The sequence below is a fragment of the Phocoena phocoena genome, chromosome 8 (genome assembly GCF_963924675.1).
Source record: "Phocoena phocoena chromosome 8, mPhoPho1.1, whole genome shotgun sequence".
Taxonomy (NCBI): domain Eukaryota; kingdom Metazoa; phylum Chordata; class Mammalia; order Artiodactyla; family Phocoenidae; genus Phocoena; species Phocoena phocoena.
This window is the reverse complement of record NC_089226.1, coordinates 67,697,991-67,725,500: the sequence shown is the minus strand read 5'-3', so window position 1 is coordinate 67,725,500 and position 27,510 is coordinate 67,697,991. Positions and strand designations below refer to the sequence as shown.

General features: G+C 47.4%; 1 protein-coding gene across 1 annotated transcript in view; it reads right to left on the bottom strand.

Annotated features, from left to right (window-relative positions):
* The window catches only part of BMAL1 (basic helix-loop-helix ARNT like 1), a 104,017-nt gene extending 80,117 nt beyond the window's left edge, over positions 1-23,900 (bottom strand). Inside the window, exon 1 of the mRNA XM_065881807.1 lies at positions 23,803-23,900. The gene's annotated coding sequence lies outside the window, so the exon portion shown is untranslated. The remainder of the gene's footprint in view (positions 1-23,802) is intronic.
* Positions 23,901-27,510: the final 3,610 nt, after the last annotated feature.

The window sequence follows — 27,510 nt, the reverse complement described above, 5'->3', positions numbered from 1 at the left end:
CACAGAGCCTACATGGGCCCAATTTTCCAGGAAAAACAGTGATCGCTACAGCATTCAGATGAGGCAGTCACACTTGTGCCTGAGCATAGCAAATAGCTTTCAGAAATCATTAGGCTGCAGAAAAGCCACTGAGTTTGCCAAATTAGCGGTGCCAGCTCTCACCTGCCCTTCTCTGTCATGCTCTCGTCTTTCTACTGACAAGAGGACACAGACAATCATAGCCAATGTCTGCACCTGCTTCACCGTCTTCAAAATACACAGCATCCTGGAGTGAGCAGCACCACAGTCAGGACCCTGCAGAACCCTGCAGAACCCTTCCATTGCCCTTTGTGTCTGCAGCCTGACCAACCCCTCTCCCAGGCCTTCTCAGCTTTCGCTGGCTCAGACCTGCTCTCAGATCTCACCTCCTGGAACTCTCTGCAGTGCTGGGCCTTGCTGACAACCCCCCTTTTTGAAACTCCTTCTTCCTGTGGCCCCTCACAGCTCTCACAAACTCCCCCATACCCACCACTGCGATCCCTCTCATCTCCGTCTCTGGCCCCCTCTTCCACCTCTGCACCTCTAAACATTGGTACCCCAAGCCTCTACGACAGGATGTCTACCCACCTTTCTGGTTCTAGTGCCTGTTCTTCCCCTATATTGGAGGCACGACAGCTTGGTGGTTAGAAGCAGATATTCTGGAGCCAGACCAACTGGGTCTGATCTTAGCTGTACAGCACTATGGTCTTGGACAGATAATAAATTGTTTTATGTCTATTTCTTCATCTGTAAAATGGAGACAATTATAAAAGACCTCACTTGGGTCACTGCAGGGATAAAATGAGCTAATATAGATAAAGGTCTTAGAACCATGCCTCGCACCTGATACACTCCATAATGTGCTAGCTATGACCACTATTACATGAGCCCATTGTTTCAGCCAAACCCCAAACATACACCATGTCCTTCCACCTCCGCTTCCTCTACTCAGGCCTTTCACTTTTCCTGGGAATGTCTATCTCAGCCAGGCCTTAAGGTGCTGACAAAAGCAACCACTCTTTAACACCTTTCTATATTCCCTCACCCCAGTTGTCCAATGAGATGGAATACCTCCCTTCTCTAACAGGGTGGGGCGGACTTCTCCCAGGGCCCTCTTCTTAATCTCGCTTGAATAATCATTAATTTTAGATGTGTCTTACCTTCCCACTCCCAGTTCATGAACTCCTCAGAAACAGTGGTGCATTGGGTTTTTTCTTCCCAAATTTTTATCTCCTGTAACCTTATACACTGTAAAGACTCAGTCAACATTTGCTGGGTTAAGCTGGAATGCAGAGCCTAAAGCCTGGGTCTACATAACAATCTACAGAGACTAAAACAACAACAGATCAGTAGGACAGGGGAAGCCTCCCCCATCACCCCAAAGCCAACACAGATTTCAGGTTAAAAAGAACACAGGGGGAACTTCCCTGGTGGCGCAGTAGTTAAGAAGCCGCCTGCCAATGCAGGGGACACGGGTTCGAGCCCTGGTCCAGAAAGATCCCACATGCCGTGGAGCAACTAAACCCATGCGCCACAACTACTGAGCCTGTGCTCTAGAGCCCGTGAGCCACAACTACTGAAGCCCACATGCCTAGAGCCTGTGCTCCACAATAAGAGAAGCCACCACAATGAGAAGACTGCACACCGCAACGAAGAGTAGCCCCAGCTCGCCGCAACTAGAGAAAGCCCACGTGCAGCAACGAAGACCCAATGCAGCCAAAAAAAAAAAAGAATACAGGGGACCAAGTCAGTCATATTTGTTTCTCAGTTTCATTCTAGCCATTTCCTAATGGCCAACAAAAAGCCAACCTTTTGGCAAGTTTGCAGCCTGCTTCCACTTCTAAGAGCACTTCCCGACAGGCTCACTCTGTCTTAGGGAGACATGTTTTCTTCCCTCAAAAATCCTATTTACTTTTTGTTTTAGGCTACTTCTTAAAAACATCCTTAAGAAGAGATCATTGTTTATTTTATTTTGTTATTGTTTTAAATAAAGTGCCAAAGATATAGGGACACATAATTCCTCAATTTGAGCAGGTAGATTACTCCTTAAGAGAATGTACTGGGCTCACCTCCACACTTAAGAACAAACAAGCCATGTATTACTTGTAAATACACAGCCTTTCACTTACATCTAGTTTCACACTACTGTTAGCCTGCTTCTTCATTCATGGAAAACATGACAAAGACCTTCCTAGCATGTAAAGTAAAATTTGAATATATCCTCATTCTTCTTGGAAAAAAAAATTCTGATTCTCCATCTAATCTTGGGCCATTGCCATTAGCTAGATAAATGCCAAACTAATGAAATGATTCTGTAATACACAAAGATGGCTTAATGCAGCATGAGCTGAAAGAGCAAAAATTAAAAGTAATCTAAATGCCCCATAACAAGCTCACGTCTTATTGAGGGCATTCCCTTGATAGCAGTTATGCAGCCATCTTAAAGAAGCATGCTGAAAATGAGGGAGCCACATGGAAAAACGCTGAGGATATCATCTTAAGAGGAAAGGGGATGCAATGTGTAGGGATATGTGTTTGTGCCACTAAGGTTGCCCCAGCTGGGCAGATTAGGTCGCAGGTTAGAAGTAAGAAGCAAGGAAAATTAGGGGAAAGCCGAGAGAAAATCTCAGTAAACAGGGCCAGAGGGGCTGGTGGTAGGAAAATGTGAAGCCTGGGCATGGGGCAGGGACCCTACTTAGGAGTACAGAATGGGAGATAGGAAAGGCACCCCAAAGCCAAGGTCATTTCAGGAATTCTATCCCAAAGCAGGCAAGGGGAATAGAGAAGAGAACCCTTCCACTGCAGAATGAATCAATCTCTGGGTAAGAAAACAATTTTCAAACCCCTAAGATACTTAAAGTCAAGCCTTGGCCTTTCCACAGTGTTGCCACCAGGCTCCCACTGGAGGGCTCGGCCCTTCCTAAGCCTCTGAGGCTAATCCTGCCCCAAGGCAGGAGGGATTTAAGGGGCTCTAGCCTAGAACACAGGGATTTCGCTTGTTTGCTGATAGCCTGGCAGATAAAGAAAGTGAGCCCCAGTGAGAACAAGTATCTTGGCCAAGGCCATACAGAGAGTTAGGGGCTGAGCTGACACTTGAATCTGAGTCTGCCAGTCTCTGGGTTTAAAGCTCTTCCGTAAAGCAACCTCATACAAGACTGACAGACGAGTCAGACTGGCCCTGCACAAAGTGTCGGCACCCAGCTGCTGACAGAGATGCAGTGGCTTATGAACAGGTGAACCAACCAGAGCAGGGCAGGAAGATCCCAGGGACCCCAGGATACCAACAGTTGCCCCCAAAGAGAAAAAGCCCCCTCTTGTACCCCAGTCCATGCCAAACCCCTGCCTCTAACCCCTCAGCCTCCTGTACTTTGTGGGTTCAGATGAAGCTCACTGCCCTTGTGGGCGTCAATGTTGGTCCCTAAGGCATGACCTCCGGCACTGCTGTGCCACCTGTGGGTTCCACAAGACAACTCCATCTCTGGACAGGAGAAAAAGACTCCAGAGCTCCTCCCCACATCTCCCGTCCCCCTTGATTCCTACCCATACCCCTACCAGAATCCCCAGTCTAGACACCTCCGGCCAATACAAGAGGCCAAACTTCCGGTCTGGCATGTAAGGTCCTCCCTCAAGGGGCCCACACCACCTACCTAATCAGGCCTCCTAAGGCACCCACATCCCTCCCCAGGCTGGCCAGGGGCTGCCCTCTCGTCCCTTATGCCACCTCCAGAAGCCATGCTCTCCTCCCCTACCCCAAAGCCCCTAAGCGCCAGCTCAAGCTTTCTCTCATTTTCCCAGGCCTCCTCCAAACACACTGGTGTTGCTCACATTGTCTCCACTGAATGACCCCAACCCTTCCTGGGCTAAGTAGCCAAAGGGCCAGGCTCTCAAATATGGAACAAGCAGGTCACCCAGACACCGCCATCCAAAGGACTATGCACAGGAGGCCCTCTTTTCCCCCAAACCTGCTCTAAATACACCATTAGAGATTCCATCATTTAAGTGGTTGTCAAACTCTCCCTTGATCCCCCTTGGGATGGGGTGCAAACACTAGGCAGTGATGCTGGAGCCAGGACAGCTAGTAAGGGTCCTGATGGATCTGAGAGCATCCCACCTACCACAGCTGCCTGCAATGAGCACTTCCTGGGCTCCTACTGTGTGCCAACCAGTGGGCACAAGGCACAAAGACACAAATCCAAATGTACCAGTCGTTGCAGGAATTCAAACTCAAAGAGAAAAGAGTGAGATAAGCCTCTCTAATGCAGCGTGACAAATGTCACCCAGAGAGAGAAGGCACAGAGGGAAGAACAGCAAGGAGGAGAGGCAGCCAGGATTCAATTCAACAGAGAAGGGGCTGGGCAAGGGCTCAGAGAAAGCCGAACGGTTCCTGAGGGGTCATCAACAACAAGAGCAGAAGAGCCGCCAGCATGTACTGGGTGCTGACTGCCTGCTGAGCACCGCACCGAGCACTTCGCTTGCTCTACTGCAAACTCATGTACTCATTCATCACGGACCCCTACTACCTGTCAGGCACTGTTTTAGGCACTCCGGATAGAGCAGTGAACAAAATAAACACGCGTTTCTGCCCTCAGAACTACTGAAAGAAGACAATAAACCAGATAAATAAGTAAAATGTATTATATGTTAGATGGCAGTAAGCACTAAGAGGAAAAGTAAAGCAAGAAAGGGAGACAGGGAACGTGGGGGTGGGGCAGTGGGCTGGGTGGTACAACTTTAAACCAGGTGACATTAGAGAAAAGACCTGGAGAAGCTGCATGAACAAGCCATCCGGATATCTGGGGGAAGAGCATTCGAGGCAGAGGGGCAGCCCGTGGAAAGAGCTTGGACAGGAAGCACGCCTGGCGTGTTTGAAGAACAGCAAGGATTCCAGGGTGGCTGGAGTGAAGCGAGAGAGGGGCAGGCAGGGTCAGTGCAGACAGCCGCACAAGTTGTGCACTGCACAGCTCAGGAGGGCGTCGCTCACATGCACCACAGTGCGCTACGCAGAATCCAGTCTGCTCAAATCCTCACCAGGCCCTGGGGTGGGAGATGAGGTCAGAGAAGTACTGGGAAGCCCTGTGGGCCAGGAGAAGGCTTTCCCTCTGAGTGAGACAAGAAGCCACTGTCAAGAGGGTTCTGAACTGGAGGCATGACCTGAGCTGACCCCCTCTGCACAGGATCACTGGGCAGAGAGCACAGAGTAAGGAGGCAAGGTTGGAAGCAGAAGACTGCTTCGGAGGCTACTGCAATAATCACACTCAACTATGTATCGTATTATCCTCACAATCCCACGAGGATGGTTCAATGATCACTCTTTCATAGATGCTCACAGAGCCTAAGAGATTAGGCTCAAGAGAGATTTGGTAACTTGCCCAAGGTACTCAGCTAGGCAGTGGCAGATCGGCCAGGACTGGGAAGCAGGGGATGAGTACATTCCAGGTGGAATGAATAGCATCAGTCATAGAACAGGAGATTGGCAGGGCTTGCACACTTGGGGAAAATGGCAAGGGCAGTCAGCGAAGGCCTGTCTGTGCCCTGGCCACTCTCACGCAGAAGCCTGCTAGCAGTGTCAAAGCCGGCATTGCTCCCTGGACCAGAACCACCACCACCCAACCCATCTCCCTCTCCACGCTTGTCATCCCCACCTCAGTCCACAGGCAGCCAGAAGAGTCCTTAAAAAACATAGATCAGATATTATTTTCTTGCTCTCAACACTCCAGTGGCTTCCCTTCATGCCAGGTGACCAGTAGACCCTCAAGTGATGCTGAGTGAATGGATGACTCCCTCATCCCTGCAGCCTCATCCAGGCCATCCTGTCTCAAAACAGGTGGAAGGGCTACCTCTTCCATCCCTCCTCAGCAGGTGTGGCCAGGACACTATATTAACCAGTCAAAATACACGAGGAGAGAGGGCAGCATTCAGACAACCTTGGGGCAACTTTCAGATTAAATTTTTTAAAATAAAATTGCTTACTCCAGAGCAAACTGGACACAATTTACCACGTTGTGGCCAAGGAAAAGGAGGTCTGCAGATATGCTTGGGCTGGAAAGACTGTAACAGGTGCCTTGTCCCTCTGAGTTCCCAAAGCTCTGGAGAGCACTCTCTGTGGGGACGATGTCTAAAAGCTGCATGAGCTGGACAGAGTCATGGGCACTAGGCAGTCAATGAAAGGCCTTCCTCACCGAGTCTGTGAATTTAAGGGGTGGAGCCAATGACTATTCTCTTCTGGAGGCTAAATACAGTGGACCAAAGTTATCTCAGAAACTAGGGAAAACTATGAAATTAAGGCTGAAACAAAACTTTACCAAATGTGAGCCGGCGACTATTTGGAAGGATTTATTTCCCAAGGATCACTACCACTCCCATGGTTTAAACCCAGGCCCTCTGAGGGTCAACTCCTTCCAAAGCCTTTGTTATCAGTAGAAGGAGATACATAAACACACACACATACACTTGCATGTATGTAGATATATTTTTACAGGAATGGTAACAACACCAAAAGAATGAAAATAGTAACAAGCTCTCCCCCACCCACCCACCCAAGAAAACCGAATTTAGTAACAGAGAGCCTCCCAAGCAGGCCCTGGTAGGAGTGTTAAATGATCACTGCATGAATGACTTGTTCTCTGGTTAAACGGCACAGTTTGTGGGTGGGAGAGGGGTGGGGGGGAGCTCTGGAAGCCAAGTGAGTCCCCAGACCCCTTCAGGAGGCAGATAACTTCAAGTTTTCCTGTACTGCATCAAACCGGTACGAGGCAAGCTTCAAAGGCTTTGCTCTTTGAGCAGGAAGATGGGAGGAGAAGGGTCAGAGAAGCAGTCATAATATCTGTAGAGGAAGGGGGCTGAGTCTCCATGGGGGTGAGGGGCCTGTCTGTCCCGGTTCTCCGAAAGAGGAGACACGAAGAGCAGGATGAATGGCTGAGTCCTAGTCTGACAGAGAAGTATAATATAAAAGAGGGCTCAACAAGGGAGTTCAGGAAAATTACTTTTATTTGACCAACGCCAAGCTTTTCTGGGCAGTCAAAAGCCAAGCAGATAAGTGAGGCGAAAAGGTCCTGTGAGAGCTGGTCATCAAGAGTTTCAGAAAGGGCAACAGCTCAGTGAATTCTTCCAAATACATGCAAAGGTCAGACTCAGGCACAAGCGAAAGGACTGGGGGTGGCTGGGTGATGGGGAAGCAGGGTGAAGCTAATGAAAATTAGTTGTCCGAAGGTAACAGCCCAATGTCCCACTGGAGGGACAATGAGAAGCTGGTCCTCATTAAAAGTTGGAAATTAGGGAGAGAATATAAGCTTATCTTTAGACAAAGCTGTGGCATGCACAAATCTAGACCCCTATGTGCAAACTGGCTCATCACTGTTCAGAAAAGATAGACATGCACCTTGGGCAGTCCAGAGACGGGCAGGTGGAGGGACCAAGAGAGCCGGCCCCTGGCTCATGCCTTCAGCTTTTGCTTTCTCCACCTATAGATCCCGGCTGGCCCAGGCTGACTGAATGGGAGAAGCAGCTCAGAGGTCTCCCTGATCTCACCCCTCTGTGCCAGAAAGTACCGAGGACATAGCAGGAGCCAGGCCTTGGAAGCCTTCCAACTCTGGTCCCCCTGCTCCACTACAAATGGGCGCATGTAACCACCTCTGGGGCCACTCTTACCATCTGTAATTATCTTTATCATTTATTTCTCCGTGGACTGCTTCTCTCTCCCACCAGAATGAAAGCTCCATGGGAGCAGAGGCCAGGCCTGCCTTGCTCATCGCTGTGCCCCCAGCCAGCGTCTAGAACAGTGGCTGCCACATTGCAGGATCATAGCAAATGAATGCATGGCTCGGAGACTGCCTGGCTTCAAACACCAAGCAGTCATCTCGAAGAGCTGTGCCTGAGCCTGCCCTGCCAGGAGTGGGCTAAGTGCTGGATGGATGGCCCAGTGCCTCCCCCAAAGGTCTCGGCCAGCGCAGGGCCCCCACCCCTTCCCTGCAGTCCCGACCCCTCCTCCTCACCGCACCCCAGAAGCACTGCTCAGGCCACTCACCTGAGCCATGACAAGGGGGAAGCTGCTACGGGGAAAAGGACAACAATGTGCCCTCTGCATTCTGTAAAAATGTCGGTGGGAAGAAGCCACAACCAAAACTACAAAGTCATGAACAGATGGAGGGGACACTAGAAATGGAAGGGTCCTGAGAGAACAAAGGACAAGGTCACGCAATCCCAGGGTAATAGAGCCAGAGGTACCTGAGGGACACAAGAGTACAGGATATAGGAAAACAAGTCACACAGCGAAGGGGAAACCTGCAAAATTCATTTCCTTAAGTGACTGTAGTAAAGGCTAGTCAAATTCCAGGAGGAGCATTACTCAGGACATCTTTCCTAACACATTATAAACATTTAGCTTTCTACGTCAATTTCCAAAAGGAAAACATCCTCTTTATAACAAGTTCCTAAATGCCTCAGTCAGAAAATAATCTGGATAGGTCTGAGTTAACATGATGGTTTAAAACCCAGGCCAGGTTGCCAAAAATAAAGATTCTTGATTTGGCTGGAGAGTATTAATTTGTGGGACTAATTTTTAACTGGCCTTTTATGATTATAAAAGTAATACATGCTCATTGTTGAAAAATAGGAAACCGCAGAGAAGAAGATGAGAATGAAAATCACCTCTTAATTCCACAAGATGAGAACCACTGATAACACTGGTGCATTTCCCTCCTTCTATGAATGAAATTTTAACAGAGTTGAGTGCACACCGTGAATATAATTTCAGTTCCTGCCCTCTTCCAGTAAAGTTCACTTAAAAGCACTCCATTGGTTTCCAAGAAGGAAGTTTACCCTTAGTGAATAAACAAACTAAATAACAAAATGAATAAAAGAAACCCTTCATGAAGTTAAAAAAAAAAAGTGATTATTCCACTGAACCCCCATTTCCTTAGCAAAAGAAAAAAAAAAATCACTACAGCTGAGACAAAAATGGCCCATAAGATAGAAGGATTAAACTCATCTTTGTATTCTCTTACCTATATCATATTTTCAAGAAATATATTTTGAACAAGCCACACATTTTTCAAATCAACAGAAGAATTTTATAACTGTATCTTATGGTTTTGAAGCAAAAAATCAAGTCTTAATGGTCTTGGGAAAGTTTTATCTTCCAATCTGCAGGTGAACCAAACCATTTAAAGATGATCAGTTCTCATTCACGGACCATGACATCCAAACGAAAGTCTTATCTCCAATTTTGTTGTATTCTGTGACCTAAACTGTGGAGTAAGCAAACAGCCTTGCCAAGGACATATGTGTCATGTGCTACCCGGCTGGGAGCTGCCCTGATGTCTGCCTGCATCCTGGTGGGGTATGTGGTTTTACATGTAGCCCCAAGGCCTTGGCCAGTGAAGAGTAGAAGAACCTTTCCATCTAGCAGAGAAGACTATCCAGGATCAAGAGCTCCTTAGCACAAGGCATTTTTTTTTCACCTCTCATAATAGTTCACACTTCATTCAACAAACGTGTCCATGTCAGGCTCTGGGCTGGGTGCTCTGGACACAAAGGTGAACAACACTGAATAACACAGACGCTGTGCCCACTTCCATGGAGCTGCAGTTTGCAGAGCACTTCCCCATCCACTATCCTCACACTAAGCCTGGGAGACAGAAAGGTCATCGCCATTGTTCCCATATTCTAGATGATAAGGCAAACGTTCATTGGAGTATTTTACCCCAGGTTATGACATGAAAGAGCTAGACTCAAATCTAGGTTTTCTGACTCTTCATCCAGTGCCCCGTTTCTCAGCAATGAGTTTGCCCTGACTTCTAGATGGCTGTACGTGTCCTGGTTTCTGGAAGCCTTCTTAGATTCTGACCCTGGACTCAGGCATCTTCCCAGCTTTCCTGGCAAGAGTTTCAGATCCTATTTACTCCCTTCTACAGTGTAGCACACTGCTAGCCTCCCCCAGTGTTCAGTCTCCTTTCCACCCTGAAAAACAGATTTTGCTGGACTCATGGCCTCCCAACTGAAGATATTTCCCAGCTTCCTTTGCAGCGAAATGTAGCCATAGGACTAAGTTCTGGCCAATGGGATAAAAGAATATGCTACTTCCAGGTCTTGCCCTTAAAACGACTGCATGTATTACTCCCTGATCTTTTCCCCTGGGAGACAGTAAAAACTGAAGCTTCCACCTTCAACCACCAAGTGGAAGCCACGTGTTGAAGACAGAAGGCCTGGGCCCTTATCTACTCTAAACTGGTACATGAGAAAGAAATCAGTTTCCACCCAATTTCAGCCAATGTGTCTGTGGAGCTCCCTAATACAGGAATTTGCTCTGTGTCCCATCTAATACAAGAAGCTTGAGTGAGACCAGTTCTACATTCTCTTAGCAAAGCCCCTTGTTGCCAATTAAATACCTTAAAGGGGATGTTCAAAACTATATAAGAAAGTATCCCATTCAGGTTTATTTCATGGAAAACTTTTCAAAAATGAAATTAACGATCTCCAAGATGATTTATGTTCAGGTCTCAGGAAAATTGAGAGGGCCCAGAAAAGCAAACCAGCCTCCTATAGTAACAGGAGGGGAGACAGCTCTAAGTGATAACACCACCAGTTCTCTCTCCTACAGCAGTTTACTCCATTCCTAGAAAAGGCACCAAGAGCTGAAATCATGTGAATCAAGGCTCATTTCTCCATGGAAACAATGTGATAATAAGAGCTTGTGTTCCCAACCAAGAACTCGATGGTCAACTTTTTAAAGGAATTACATAAACTCCATGTTTTAGTGTCTATTAAAGCCTTGGGACTTTTAAAGCTAGAAGGGCTGCTGGTCCAATAATATACCGCAGAAGATCTTTGTTGTGTTCTGTACCATCAAAAGTAGGTGCATGGGCTTCCCTGGTGGCGCAGTGGTTGAGAGTCCGCCTGCTGATGCAGGGGACCCGGGTTCGTGCCCCGGTGCGGGAAGATCCCACATGCCGCAGGAGCGGCTGGGCCCGTGAGCCATGGCCGCTGGCGTCCGGAGCCTGTGCTCCACAGCGGGAGGGACCACAGCAGTGAAAGCCCCGCGTACCGCAAAAAAAAAAAAAAAAAAAAAAAAGTAGGTGCAAATCAATTAAACCTAACACAATAACCAATCACATGACCTTTCATTTATTCTGATTCAGTAACAGTGTAGTTTGTAGCACTTTACTTCAATAATTCCTGCTGACCTCTGAATATAGTAAATCAGAACACTTAAGAACATCTTCAACAGAGTAAGCAAAGAGGAACTTGGGAAGAAAGTAGAAGTTGTCAGAAAAGTGGCGTTTAAGCCTGACTCTGCCACTGACTAGCTTTGGGACCCTGAACAGTAGTTTAAATTCTCTAGGTATTTCTAGCCTGCAAAATGAGTCTTTATAACTCCTCTCCTCATAAGGCAGTGGTGAAGACTAGACAATACATGTAAAAACTACTTTGTAAATCACACATGAAAGGTGGATGGCGTTGTTATCATGACCGTGACCTCGGGAAAGGCTTTTGTGAGATTTTGACGAGCATCAACGTGAAACTGGAGCGGACTACCAACTACCCAGCCACTTTTTGAAAAACTGACCCAGAGCAATTCTTTCATAGTCCTCTCTTTCCCTCTTTGAAACCCCCCCCATAGGCACTAGCTGGCAAGAGTTAGTCAATCTGCTGCATTCATCCTTGCCATCCATTTGCTCACAAGCCACAGGATAGCCGGCAAGAGCTGCTAGATGTCAGCCATGGCCGTGAAGGAGGGAGAGACATGGCCACTATCAACCAAAAATGCCTTTCAAAGACCCACTGTGCTGTCAGAAACCTCAAAACCAGATTCAGAAAGCATTTTTGGGTCCCAGGAAAAGGGAGGAAGAAGAATGCATCAGGTAAGAGTGCAGGCTCCAGAGTGAGACTGTCCTGGGTTTGAATCATGGCTTTTCCACTCACTGTGTACCATCAAAGGCACTGGGTCTCAGTCTCCCTAACTAGAAAGTGGGACTGACAGTGCCCACCCCACAGGGCTACTGTGAGTACTAAATGGGAAAAGCCATGTGGGCACTTAGCATAGTTCTCGGCAGAATGGTAAACACTCGAAGGTTAAGTACTGCTATAATAATTATTATGAATAATAAGTACATCATGCAATACTAACAGTTATTAAGATTTGGCAAATCTATAGTCCTTCATATCAAGAGTTTGCTACAAGCTTTATAACCAAGTATTACCTGGACAGCATGCTGAATCACCCACTAATTCCCCAAACCAATCAAGGTTCTTCTGGACTTCTTCCTATTGCCCCAGGATAGGTGAAACGTCTAAGAATGCCCAGCTGGCCAGCTGGCTAGAGCCTGACACTTGTTTTTCTGGTTCATAGCTGTCCATCACTAGCCTGAGAGGTGTGCACAGAGGAGAAGAGATTAACTAGGATTTCTGTGTCTAACTTTTCTATCTACGCCGAGGCTGGCCCCCCATCTCTCAGGGTGCAATATATCATCATCTTTAAAACACGGCCCTACACCAGCAAAATGAGGCTAGTCAGCACCCATTTGGTGGACAGCGCCACATCCCTAAATACACCCTGGAGGCAGGGGAACTACCTCGGTGCCCTCCGGGCTCTCCCTGAAAGGCTAGTACACCTTCACTATTAACACCACGGCTGCTACTCCCTACAACCAGGGAGCAACTTTACCGCTTCCCAAACCCCTACTCTTTCCTTATCTCACTCCAGCATCAAAACCACACTGTAAGGGGCTGGACAGGAATTGTTATACCTGTTCCACAGATAAGGCATCAGCCACAGTTTGAGACATTAAGTTATTTGGCTTAAACTATCTGCTGCGTAAGTAGCAGAAACAGTCTAGAATGCAGGTTATCCGGTTCCCAATTAGGGAACCTTTCTGGAAAATGTGGGTATCTGTTTTTAAACGTTTGACTTCCATAATGGTGCTTTGCTTCTCAAGAATTCATTAACCAAGGTGTCTCGGTCCCAGTACACTGCAGGTTCACATACTTAAAAGCCACTCACACAAGCAGATGTTCCCCACACTCTAGAATTCTAAAGGGCAACTGAAAACAGCCATGCCGATTAACATAACTGACAATTCCCAGTTCTGGCTCCGCTGAGGTGAATCTCTGTCTGGATTCAGCTAGTAGCCTCATATCAGGTCTCTGCTGCGGTTAGTCCCTCTGCTGCAATCCAGCTGGAACATTCACACTGGACTAATGCTTTAGGGAGCATCATTTCACATCACTAAAATCATAATCATAATAAAACAACTTCAGTGGCTTTTTACCACTCTCTACCTCACTAGGTAAACTTTGACTTGCCACTTAACCTTGCTGAATTTCTTCTTCTACAAAACTAAGGAGTGGACTAAATAGAGTCTTGTCCACTTCCAGCTCATGACTCTAAAACCCCCAGCCAAGCCCAAATCCTGCATCTGGAGGACAGTGGGAGACAGAGGATTCCACTGGTCAAGAGTCTCCATGGCTTGGTTTTTACACCTGGATCCACTGCTTCTTAGCTATGTGACCTTAGGCAGGTTACTGGATAACTCTGTGCTTCAATTTCCTCATTTCTAAAATGATGCTAATAATTGTACCTACTTCATGGGGTTTTGTAGGCATTAAATCAGGTAATATATGTGAAGTGCTAAGGACATCATAAGAACTCTCTCTATATTAGCAATTATTATCGTCTGAAATGAAGAACCCTCCATTCTAGGCAAGGCTGTGTCCCTGAATACAAGCTGGTCATTCCTATCTCTGTGCTTTTAATTATGATGTGTTCCCACCCACCTGCTCCCTGGAAATACCTGTGCTACCCTTTTCTGTGAATCGAAATTCTACACATCCTTAAAAAGTCTGGATTAAATCTGATCACTTCCATGAAGCCTCCTCCCTCACGTGGCAACTCACAAAGAACTCTCTAGTCTCTGAATTCCTGTAGCAATTATAGATCGTCTAGACCACTTTATTGGCATTATATGTGGCCTTGGTTTATCCATCTGCAGATAAAACTGCAGGCTCCTTGGCCACAACAACTATTTCTGTTCTTCCTCTGGGTCTCCATGGTGCCTGGTATATTGCCCTTCAGGTATCTGTTGACTGAATAAAGAAATATATAGTACTACACCCAAAGAAATATGCAGTAGGTTTTCTTTTAGTTGATGTGGCTCAGCTATTGATCTGCTGTACTTTGGAGCCAATTAAAGATAACATAACGATGAACATCAGCAGGGCAGGGACATCCATGGCCAGCTAAGTCCTGATCATCAATAAAAGATACCGATATCTGGCCAACCTGAAGAATAAGAAAAACACAGGTGGCAAAAGGAAACAGTATCCTAAAATCCAAAGTACACTGCAAGACCAAGCACGTGAGCCTATATACTGTTAGGGTGGGAAAGTTGAGGTTTTCCCAAGCTGCACTCACTCACTCAGCAACAATTTATTGACTACTCTGTGCAGACACTGTCTTAGTTGCTGGGGATACAGCAGAGAAAAAAACAGACAAAACTCCTGCCAGTATTCCAGGATCTAAGGAGGAACGCTGGGTATAATGCCACCCTCTAGCTCCCATGTGAGATCCGCAGAGCAACAACTTCCTGCACCAACTCCTCTTGTTATGCCTTCAAGTAACGGAAAAAGAAAAAAATGAAACATACTATTCACAAGTAACCAAACAGAGGCAGAGCTCAAAGTGCACTGTCACTCCCAATGAGGCTTCCCTCATTCTAGAATCTACTGGGGAAGTTCGCCATGTAGCACTCTGCACCCTAAGACAGCTGAACTCTAAGCCTCTAACACCCTAAGTCCCAGCTGAGCTCTGAGACTAGCATTGCTTAAATATCAAACCTCTCAAATAGCAAATGTGGCTCTTGAGGCCAAAAACAACTCAGAGGTGGGAGAGCAGGAAGGGAGGGGTGGTAGGTAAAGGATCGGGTAGTTTTCACCACTGCAAAACCTGAAGCTCTTCTCCTTTGGAGCAGGAACCTCTTCTAATCTAAAGTCTCAAAAAAAAAATTTTTTTTTTCCTCCAGCAGGATACTGAAAATAGCTTTGCATTTAACATTTAAAATTGTTTTTGATCCCACACTCCTTCAGCTCTGCTCTCTCCTGCAAACTCGTTCCATTCCCTAAGGGCACTTATAAGTATATTTCAAAAGCAACAAACCAGAGTCACCATTTTTATCCCTAAGAGTTAAAAAGAAAAAATGATTTACATAATTACATGGAAGATAAGTTGATGAAGAACACAGGAATCTTATCTGGACCAAAAGTTCTAGGACAAAATTTCTTTCCACTCCTCAAGAGAGATAGCAGATTAAAATCAAGGCTCATATTGAAGGCATAACTGTTGGGTACCACACATGGGAACTTCTTGAGTTCCTCATTGTTTGTGTGCCACCTACTTCTTCAAAACGAAAGTGGAGGTAGCTACTGGAGGGCAGGTTTGAACAATGAAATACATGCATGTTTTCCCGTGACATTGAGAAAACAGGATTTTATAGCCAAGAAGGACCTGAGAAATCAAAGTTCAGTGAGCGCAACTTACTCAAAGTTACTCAGCAAGTCAGTGGCTGGCAAAGACTGGAGCCCAGGCCTCTCCCAGCTCCCAGCCCGCAGTTTTCCCCACTCTCCACACCACTGTCTCATTTATAACACATGAAACGAAATCTTAAAGGCACAAAGGCAAAAATCCCTTTTATAAACCTTTTTGTCAGACTAGAAAAATAGTAGGAGAAGTGACTTAGGTAAATGGGTCCCATTAACACTAGTAGTAAATGACCTTTAACGCTATATAGATGGGGGTCTAGCTTCAGAAGGCTTAATTAATGCTGATAACCCTTTAGTACTAAATAGTATGGTTTCAGCTAGAGTCAGCACTAAATGGCTTTTGTGGGCTTGCCTGGGAACCAAACCACCATTTAGTTCATTTTTTTCTATAGAAAAATTTATCCCAAGTTTCCATCAAATGCCTTACAAATGAACTTTTGAAACAAAAATCTGTTTTTAAGACGGCTGTGCATATAAAACAGAATTCTGAAGTCTGAAGCTCTGCACTAGACATAATTAAAACAGTAATAGGGCTTCCCTGGTGGCGCAGTGGTTGAGAGTCCGCCTGCCGATGCAGGGGACGCGGGTTCGTGCCCCGGTCTGGGAAGATCCCACATGCCGGGGAGCGGCTGGGCCCGTGAGCCACGGCCGCTGGGCCTGCGCGTCCGGAGTCTGTGCTCCGCAACGGGAGAGGCCACAACAGTGAGAGGCCCGCGTACCACAACAAAACAAAACAAAACAAAACCAGTAATAGTTAGTGATACATGCTAGGAGTATATTTATGAGAAAACCCTTCAAACCCTTGATTTGTTTATGTGCAATATAATGCTTTATTAAAAGCCTTCTCAGCAGGATATGGTAAACTGCTATTTGTACAATGTATAACCAAGGGCAAATGCTCCAGTTTTGAGTGCAAGTATTTACAGGGCTGTTGGCACTGAGCTAAGGGTTACAGGGAGGATAAAACATCTAAACTCAAGGAACTAAAAATCCAGTTACACTGGCCTTTATTTTACTTCAAAAACAAAACTACTTCCAATCTCAGGACCTTTGCACTGGTTGTTTCCTCTTCCTAAGATACTTTCCCCACATCTTCCTGCAGCTGAGCTCAAATGTCACCTCTTCACCCGAGGACCCAGCTAAAGCAACCTCCTTCATCATCACTACTGTTTTACTCTATGTGGTTGCTTACCTAGCATCTAGCACTACCAGGAGTTAACATGCTTAACTGTTTACGGTCTGTCTCCTTCCCCTGGGACTGTTTTGTTCACTGCTGTACCTTCAGTGCCTGGAACACTGCTATGCACACGGCAGGCATCCAATAAACTTCACTGAATGAGTCAATGAGTAGAATTGGAGGGTGGGGAGTGAGGACAAGGTAATTATTCATAAGACAATTAAAAAATGAGAGAACTGACCATCCTAATTGGAATCGATATGATCAATATGCTAATTATGAAGTGCCAATGCTTCTGAATGAATGGCTGGCAATCAAAAGTTAAAAAAGTGTGAGAGAGAGAGCACAAAGGGGACAAATGTCATCAGAGGAGGTTTCACAAAGAAGGGAGTTTCAAGGCAGGCTGGGGCCAAGAAGAGAGGCCTCTCAGGTCAAGGGAGAGAGCTGAGGGAAGACAGACAGAAGGAGAGAGTAGGGCATGGGGTGGCCTGGGCAGGGACAAGCAGAACTGAACCCCAGGCACTGGGCTTGGTCTGCAAATGGAGGTAGAGGCAGGGAGCAGGGCTGGTGAGCAGGGGGAACAGAGTCAGACTCTGGAGAGCCTGGAAGACTGGATACAGAAGTGTCAACCACAGGCCACTGGCAGCAGGGCTGTTCTTGGAAGGCAAAGTTGGCCACATCATGTGGGAGGAACTGAGGGAAGTAGAAGGTAGAGCAGAAAACTGGTTAAAGTATGACCTTGATGGTCTAAGCATGAGGGAGGCAAAAAGAGCCTCTTCCCTCTGCTTAAACATGAGAGAGATATAAGTGAGCAGGAGACATCCCCCCTCTTCGCCCCCCCAAAAAAGACGACTTCCAGAGTATTTCACAGGAGCATTCCATGGCAGATTCAGGTCAACTTCCCAAACATTCTATACTTGGAGCATTCAAGAAGGTGAACAGAGATTTAAAACAATAACTCTGAGGGCAGGGCATGTCTTTCCATGCCTTTCAAATCTGAGTTTAATTACCTTCAGTATAGCCTGTGTTTATTATCTTTCTATTCTTTGAAAAAAAAAAAGTAGTATCTAATTTCACCATGCAGTATACATTTGAACATTATATAACACATTTTTATGTAACAGGTTCTTGAGATAAAACAATGTTTCCCTTACTATCTAAATGTATTTGGGGAACAACTGGCATTAAAAAATATATTTATATATACGTACACATTAAGGCTGTGGACATCTGTCTTTGGGGTAAGAAGCTGGAGAGAGGAAGAAGGTGAGAGACTTTACAAAAGGTCTCCTCCCCGTGACGCTCTCCGCAGATGGTCCGGCGGGGGCAGTGGGTGAGGAGTTCTGTTAGGAGGTTCATCTCACACAAGCTGCCTGGGGAGGGGTTGGCTGAGCCACATGAGGCTTACGTCAGAGCAACGCCGCAGAAAGGCAGGAGGAAGCAAGAGATACAGAAATGTACAACAGGATGTGAGATGCACACTCACAAGCCCCTGTAACTCACACCTGGGTAATATCCAGACGTGCACCCCTTGTGTCCCACCACAGAGGACTTCAGTCCTGCTTAAAAGGAGGTATACACCGTGTCTGTCAGCAATAAGACTGGTCACCAATCACCTCGGGCCTGCCTGGCTCCTGGCCTGGTGCTGGCTGCTTCAGACACGGGATCAAATCCAGTGGTTCCTCCCAGCAGGCATCTACCGCAGTGGTTAGACAGCAGACTTGGGAAGTGTCCGTCCCTCCCCCGTCCCCCTGCACCAATCTGGCTCCACCCCATACCAGCTGGGCAGTTCACAAAACCACCTCACTTGTAAAATAAGGATAATCATGGTACCTACCTCATAGGGCTGTTATGAGGATTAAACAAGTTAATAAACATAAGGTGACTAACATATCTGCTGGCACTTAGAGAATGTTCAATAAATGTTAGCTGCCATTACCATCATCATTATTATTTCTATTTTGCAAATGAGGTAAATCAGACTCAAAGAAGCTAGTTAATTTGCCCAGGTCACACATTTCAAACAGTAGTTGAAAGCATAAGTACTTGTAAATGTTTTACTCAGCATATGTACAAAATCTAATGGGTAGAGTATTAACCAGAATATTAAATTAGACAGACCATCCATCCCCTTCTTTAACCAGGCTGGATAAGCATGAGTTTACCCTATTTAAAAGGACAGCATGTACTAACATAAAAATAATTTCCCATCATGTGCCAGCACTCAACGTTCTCCTGAAGCAAAGATGACTAAAGCTTACCCAATCTCATCTCCCCGACTTTAGGTCCCCAACTCAATCCCTCCTTCCATGCAGACCTAACTACTCATGGCCACGCCCACTCGTGCCCCTGTTGCATCCCTCCTCTCATGCTCCCACCTCTCCACAGGTATATCCCCTTCCCTCCATGTGCTTAGTCCCTGAGCGCCTATCCCACCCCATCTCCTCCTCCTCAAGATCATTAATTGGGATTGGACAAGCGTATCCTGAAGGCTCCCTATGCCTGTGATTTGGGGAAACCAAGATGAACTCCCCACAAAGTGCTTGGCCTGGAACCAGCAGGTAAGATATTCCCAGAGACAGCCCAACACGATATGGGATGCAGCAGTACCTAAAATAATTAGAGCTAGATCAAGGGCTGGGGACACTGCTGCCCAGTGTGGGGAGGAAGAAAAACAAAATGAAGAAATAGCTGCAGGAGGACCAAGCATTTGAGCTGGATCTTAAAGAAGAGTAGGATTTGGATGAGAGAAGGCTGAGGCATAGAACGGGCCAAGGGCTGGTCCAGGGAGCAGACAGCTCTTCAGCTTGACTGGACAGTCCCGTGCACACAGCCAGGTGGGCTGCGTGTGGAGACGCAAGAAGGAGCAGCAAGACTGACAGCTAACATCCATGAACGTTTACTATGTTCCATGAAGAGCTTCATGTATTTTTAATTCTTTAACTCATTGAATCCACAACGCAACACTCTGAGGTAAGGACTAAAGTGATTCCAGTCTTACTGATGAGAACACCAAGACAGAGAGAGCAAAGCAACTTGACCACAAGTCATAAACCTAGTAAGAAACAGTTAGGATATAAAATCTGGCTCCAAAGTCTGTGCTTTTAACCACCCAACCAAAGTCCCTCTCAGGACAGCCTGATGGTGAAGGGGTACAGCTGTCATGAGGATGAAATGAGACCATGCTTGCAAGCAGTTTGCAACCTGTAACTCCAAGGCCACGGATGCTGGCAATAGGCTGCCGTGTCTACAATGGACCTGCTAGCAGCTGAAGCAGGAGAGACACATCAGGACTGGAAAGGGGACCTGAGCCCACTGGGCTAGTGTGAAGAGCAGAGGCCCAAAAAGACACCTACTTTTAGGGTGTGCAGGAAGGAAACCAAGAAAGCAATGTGACCTAAAGGCTGAGGGAGGAGGAGATTTCAAAAAGGAGGGAAAGACAGGTGGGTATAAGCTGCAAAAGGGCAAAGAACAACAATTTAGGACTAAGAATGAGGCCCTGGAATTCAAGACTTAAAGTTTTTGCAGATATTTGAGATGAAGTATGAAGAAGGATAGTAGAGAGGGTACAGGAGCTAAGAGTGGAGCCGATGAGAGAGTGGAGGGGGTGACCGTTCACAGCCCTGGGAGAGGCTGCCAGGCAGGGAGGGGAGCGAGACAGGGGACCCAGGGGCACCAAGTGCAGACACATGAAAGCTGCCCACTGCACAGTGGCCCACAACAGGCCTGTTTCTTCCCCTTCCATCCTTCCCTCCTCAATCAAGACAAGGGCTTTTCTAGAGTTGGTAAGGAGACTGAGGGCAAACAGCACGAAGGATATTCCTGTGACAGGACCGACAGGACCCTGGCAGCACTGAGAGGGAGTGTCAGCAGACACTGAGGGAGGGCTTCCTGTGTGCCAGGCGTTTTACCCACATCATTTCCCCTGATGCTCACAGGGACTGTAGGAGGCAGGCTCCTTCATCACACCACAGAGGAGGAGCCTGCAGTCAGAGGAGTCTAGCACTTGTCCAAGGACACACCACCCAACCCAAGTCCCAGGTCCTGCTACCAGATACCAGGCTCCTGCCCAAATTGAGGGTCTAAGAAGAGGGAACAGGGGAGAAATTCACTTGCTTTTTCCAAACTGGGAGGAAAAGCGGAGAGATGGGGGAAAGGGACAAGACATTCTGAGCCGGAAGGAAGAGATGCTGAGGGAGCTTAAGTCAGAGCAGGTCTTGTTTAGAGACAGAGGGAGGAGAAAAGCCAGGGTGGGTGTCTGGGGTAAGTCTGGGTATTATGATGAAGTGGCAATGAGAGAAAAGACTGTGGAGAAGGGTGACATACCTGTATTTCCAGGCTCCTAACTAAACCTCGAGGTCTAAAAAGGAAGTAAAAAATTACTTCCCTGCAACTGCTACCACGATGTTAACGAAAATCACTACCTATGACTGTAACATCACATGGGGCAGAAACTGTTTCTTTAATATTTGACTTTCTCCAACCACCATGAGTTGATGGACTCATAAATAGAAGAAAGCCCATAGAAGGAAGGCAACCCTTATACCAAAGAGAGATACAGAATATTTCGTTTTTACATATGCTTATGCATTTTGTTAACAAGTCTTTCTACAGTGCCTGTCCATTGTTTAGTATATAAATTGCGTAGAGATCGTTGGTATGGAGCGATAAATCTGAAAGTAGGGCCACTTCCTTTTCCTCTCTGTGGTAGGCGAACCTCTTCTGCAAATAGCAGAAAAATTCCTGAGTAGTCATCATTTTATAAATCATTTGAAATGGATTCTTTAAAACACCATCTGTTGATCTAAGTTTCCCAAGAAAATAGGACTTCAGCTCAGATATTCTGGAGGCTCCAGCAGGTAAATACCAACCTGAATTCAGCTGTATTAAATATTTAGAGATGCACAGAACTTTAGAGCAGCAGGAACCTCTGAGATCTCCTAGTTCAACTGCCTTACCTTCCACCTGAGGCAAGTAGAACTCAGAAAGGTTCAGGAACTTGCCCCAAGTAGCACAGCCATGAAAGCCCAAGTTTGGGCTAGAACCAGGAGATTCTCTCAAACAAGTGCTCTTCTACCACACCTGCTCCTTTCTCTTTTCCTCTTTCTAAACTCTAGGGGTTGGAATAAGGTATAAATTTAACCATAGTTTTAACTTACTATTATTATGCACTGGCTACATCTACAATCAAAACCAAAAATGCCCCTACAGATCCAGCTTTAGATAATACAGACAATTTCAAATCCTGCCCAGGAAATTTTAAAGCCTTCTAAATATGTTCAACAAAGTGTTTTAAAGACTTATTAGTAAAGTGAATTCAGTAACAGAGCATGGAGTGAAAGATTCAATTTTGTGTTAAAAAAATATTTTAGAGTTTCATTGATATGGAAATCAAATTTAACAGCAGTGATTTTTTTTTTCTTTTTAAAATCTTGCAAGCACGGAGAGCATGAGATTATTCAAAACTGCTCAGGAGCAGCAATGATTATTTTAAGCTCATGATTCAACCAGTACATTAATTAAAAACTCCACCAACCCAATTGACAGATCCTGATATCAATGAGACAAGAAGAATTAAAATAATAGTTGTCATATAAAAATAGATTAAAGGAAGGAACAGCAGCAGATGTCAGGAGGACAAATGACAAGCAAGCACTGTGCGAAACTAGATGCAGCTAATGGGCAGCTTTTATGGATTTTTTAAAAAACGAAGATCCTGGAAATACACGTACGGTCAAGAAATGCTTCTTCGAATCTAATTTCTGGAAGCTGAGTGATAAAACTTGGCTAATAATTCCTTGCCGAGGAGTAGCTATGTAAGCAGGGAGAGGAGACAGCACGCGCAAAAGTGCCAAAACAACACTAGGTGACTCGGAAGGGGCCGAGGCAGGGGAGGGAAAAGAGGATGGGAAAGGTGAGGTGAGGGGGGACAGCCTGATACCCCACCGGCCCGCACAAACTTGACAACAGACGCCCATGTCCAGTGCAGCCTTTCCTTCCCCCGCGCCTGCCCTCGGTTCCGCAGCCGGTTCCCACGACCCCTCGGGGTGACTGACTCGAGCCCCACAAGGTCGGCATTAATTTCTATTCTTCCACTTATTCCCCTGAGCAAACAAGAGCTCTCTTGGCTGTCAACGTCCGGCAATCGTGAGCGGGAAGCTTTTTCTTTGACATCTGTCAAACCCCGTGCTAAACCCAGCCTCGCTGCGGTCTCCAGGACTCCAGGGCGGGCGGCGGGCCCACACCTGGGCGCCGGGCGACATCCCCGTGCCGTGGAGCACCTGCTCGCAGACCCAAGGGGGATCCTCCCCGGGCTGCCCAGGACCCAGATGGCGCAGGCCGGACGAAAGTTCGCAGGCTGGGGTCGGCCGCATCTCCGGCGGGGAATACCCGGGTGCAGCGGCAGCACCCGCGACAGGGCCGAAGGGGCAACGGGGGGCTCGGACTCCCCAAGCCCGGCGGAGACGCCCTCCCCGCCCCCACCCAGCCCCGCAGGCTCCCGAAAGGGAAGTGGAGGAGGCGGAGGAAGAGCAGAAGCAGCATCTCTCGCCCAACGCCCCTGGGGTGCAGCCGTCAAGGATGGTCGCCTCGGGGGTCCCCGAACCTTCCAGGGATACATCCTAGGACTCGCCCTCAGCCGGGTCACTGCTCCCAAAGGGTGGAGCTGTCCCTTTAAGAGGCAGCTGGCTGCTCCTACCTCCTCTCCCCGCCACCCCCCGGGTCAGGTAGCGATGCCCGCAGAGGGGAGGTGGGTATTCCCGCAGACTCTTTCCCGGTCCCTTTAAGGGCGCCTGCGGCACCTCTGCCCGCTCTACCCCGCAGCGCCAACCCCCGCGAGTGAGGATGGGGGCGGACGGGCGCGGCGCCTTTAAGGAGCGCAGCCTCCCCGCGGCCCGGGTGGGGGCAGGGAGCGGGCACGGGCCCTTTAAGGCCGGCAGCGGGCACGTCGGTCAGGGCTCCCCGGCGGCCGGGCTGCGCCCCGGGCGGCGGCTGAGGCGCCGCGCCTGCCAGGGTGCTAACGGCCCCGACGGGGTGCCCGCGGCCGCGCCGCTGGCCGCGGCCAGCCCGACACTCACCGTGGCTCGCCGGGAGCGCCCGCACCCGCGCCCCCACTCGGATCCCGCGGCGGCGGCGGCGGTGAGTCCGGCGCGGGTAAACAGGCACCTCCGTCCCTGACCTACTTTCTGCCTTCCCTAAATGTCGCACCACTAACCTACTTTCCGACCAATCCGCTCCCCGCCGGCCCAGGCCCGGCCCCCCGCCCACCAATCGCTGTGCCCAACCCCCCTTCCCCGCCCACCAATGGAGGAGTCGCGGAGCCCGGATACCTGCCTCTTCCCGCTAGCCAATCCTAGCGCTCGAAAGGAGCCGGTCTGGGCGGCCGCCCCCGGCCAATCCGCGCGCGGCTCGGCGGCCTGCTGGCCAGTTGTGTGGCAGCTAGAGAGGCCGCTGACCAATGGCGAGGCGGCGGGGGCCGGTTTACCTGCTACTTTCCCGCCACCAATCGCTTGGCGCACAGAAGCGCACGCCCCACGGAGAGGACCAATCCGCGCGCTCTCCCTGGATTTCCTCGCCCCTGTCCTCTCTCCCCTCAGGTCTCCCGCTAGCCTTGGCCACTGCGGGTGCAGACGCCGCACTCCTTGCAGTCGCCTGCGATGTCCCTTTTCTCTAGGTCCCTGACTTGCTTCTGACTCAGGGCTCTTACTCCCCCTCGCCCTTTTTCACTCGGGACATCCTGACGAAAGCAACATTCCCTCACTCCCTTTCCTCCAACTCCATCTAGGAGACCAATTTTAGGAACACAGAGTGCCAGACCCTTCCCAAAACATCTTGGTTTGCCACAGTCCAAACGAGAGAAAAAAATACTTAGTATTTCCAGAAGGCTTTTCCATCCAAGTGTTCTTACGTTCTTTTCATTCGTCCTGACCTCCAGGCATCCCAGTGGAGCTGTCATTCTTGTTCAAAAGCGGAAACTCAAGCCTGGAGCGATTCCATTCAGTGACCGCACCTATTGTGTGGCAGACAACTTCCCGGTGGCTCTAGTCTTTACCGTAGAAAAGCTGTCCAGTGAGTGAGACGGAAGGAAACAAATAGTTACAGAAAATAAACATTTCATAACAAGATACAACTTTAGTACTGAGAGGACGGAGAATCTGTCTTATTTTTGCATCTCAAGCATTTAAGAGGGCCTTTAGCTCAAAGAACTCCCAACCCTTTTAGATGTTAAACTCCTTGAATACAGGGACCTTGTCTTTTTTATTATACTCGCCCCTCCTCTTTAGTACCTAAGGAGGGGGGGGAAGGAATGGAAGTGTGGGGAGGGTGCATGTTTGTTGACTGGATATATGAACAAACAGATCTAAATCACTCAGTCCTGTGACCCAGACTAGCCCCTATGACTCTAGAATTCCAGCCTTGCTCCTTGAACACAGATGCTGCATTTAAAACATTGTAAAACTGTAGCCCATCCCCAGCTCACTGCCAAGCACATAGTGGTTGCCCAGTATGTGCTTGGGGCCTGAATGTTGACGGTTTTCAAGGTTAACCAACTTCATTGGTAGCTTACTACTTTTCCTAAGTTTACATGCAGGTAGAATCTGACTGCTGTTTACTCTTTCTCTGCCCTGATTTCATGAAGAGACCGCACTATGTAAGTGGGATTTTAACAATGTACTTGACGAGATGTTGTGGACAAGATGAAGAAAGATAAGCCTGGATTCTAATATAACTAATTGGACAAATAACTGTTAAGTAACCATCACCTAAAGATGCTGATTAATAAATCCTTGCTGACCTGAAGGGTGGAGGTAATAGATATTTGTGCAGCATCTACTGCATGCTAAGTGCTTTCCCTGCATCTTCCCCCTTAATCCACACAATCCCATTTTACAGATGAGGAAACTGAAATTCAAAGTCTAACCAGCTGACTCAAAGCCACAAGTCAAACCAGGTTCCTTCGACTTCAAAACCTTCAGACCACACCAGTTACCATCAGGATGGCAGAAGGCTCTCTCCATGGCCCAGACTTTGGGACTTTTATTACAGTGCTCTGAACAAAAACCCAGAGGATCTGCACCGAATTTCCAGATAACACAAAGCCAGGAGGGAAAGAGACACCATTATGTAACATAAGCCAAATGCAATGTTGGAGCAATGGGCTGACTCTAACAGGGATAAATGTGGGGAGTCCTGCCCTGGAATATCAACTGCTGAAAGGCAGCTGGGGGCAGAGGTATCTTAGCAGATGCATGTAAGAGTAAGACTAAAGGGTCTTAGGTGACTCACTCTGAGTCCTCAGTGAAGTGTGGCTGCCAAAATAATGCTGATTTAGGCTGCATCGATAGAAGTCTAACATGTAAAGCATGGTGGGGTTACAATGCTGCCCAGTGTTTGTCATTATGCACGTGGAATACTGTCTCCAATCAAGGCTTGGCAAAGAAAAACTGTGCACAGAAAAGGGACCAGGATGTAACAAGGCTGGGAACTATGTCTTACTAGGAAATATTAAAGGAAGCAGAGGGTTTCGCCCCAGGGGTACAAGGTAACTGTCTTCATAAATTTGAAGAGCTGTCAAATAGAAAAGAAATTAGACTTATTTTTCAGGGCCCCACAGGGTGGAAGGCGGACCCCTGTGGGTAGAAATTCTAGACTGACTCAATATGAAGAATCTTCTAAAAAACAGAGCTTCTTCTGCCTTGATAAGTTGAGTTTTTTGTCACAGAACTTGTCCAAATAAGAACTGGATGACCACATGGTGGGAATGGGGTTGGAATAGTTGTCTTTCAGGACTCTTCCCCCCTGAGATGATGTGGTTCTACTTTCCATACCTTGGTTTTCCTCTTTTAAAGTTTATCACTCTGCCGTTTCCTACCCTCAGTGGCCAAGCTACTATTTGTTCTCACATGCACCTGCTCTTTCATATGTAATTATGTTTTCCCTTGTTTCTCTTTGTTGGAGATCCCAAACACCTCCATCTTTCTCAGGTACCTGCTTCCCTTTTATTTGTACCTTCTAGAATACCAAATTTCCAATTCTCTGGCCACCAATAAGGTTGAAGTATTGACCTCTGTCTAAAATTCACTGGGCATGAATAGAATCCCTTGGATAAAAGGAAGGGAAAAGAGAACCTTTTTTTTTTCAATTTTATTTATCCTTGGCTGAGTTGGGTCTTCGTTGCTGCACATGGGCTTTCTCTAGTTGCGGTGAGCAGGGGCTACTCTTCATTGCGGTGCACAGGCTTCTCATTGCGATGGCTTCTCTTTTTGCGGAGCACGGGCTCTAGATGCGCGGGCTTCAGTAGTTGCGGCACATGGGCTCAGTAGCTGTGTCCTGCGGGCTCTAAAGCGCAGGCTCAGTAGTGGCGCATGGGCTTAGTTGCTCCGCGACATGTGGGATCTTCCTGGACCAGGGATTGAACCCGTGTCCCCTTCATTGGCAGGTGGATTCTTAACCACTGTGCCACCAGGTAAGTCCCGAAAAGAGAACCTTTATTGGGTACCTACTGTGTGCCAGGTGATTTAAATGCATTATTTAATGTAATCCTCACATCACATTAACCCCAGCAATTGATACGCTAGCTCTCTACACTTGCTAAGTGGACGACATTTATCAAGTAACTTAACCTCTTTTGCATCACAGTTTCCTCATCTGTAATATAGGGACAATCTAGTATCTACCTCACAGGATTGTTGTGAGAGTTAAGTGAGATGATAGAAAGCCCTTAGCATAATGCCTGGCACACAGTAAAGATTCAATATATATTAGGTTAACAGTTCAATGAAATA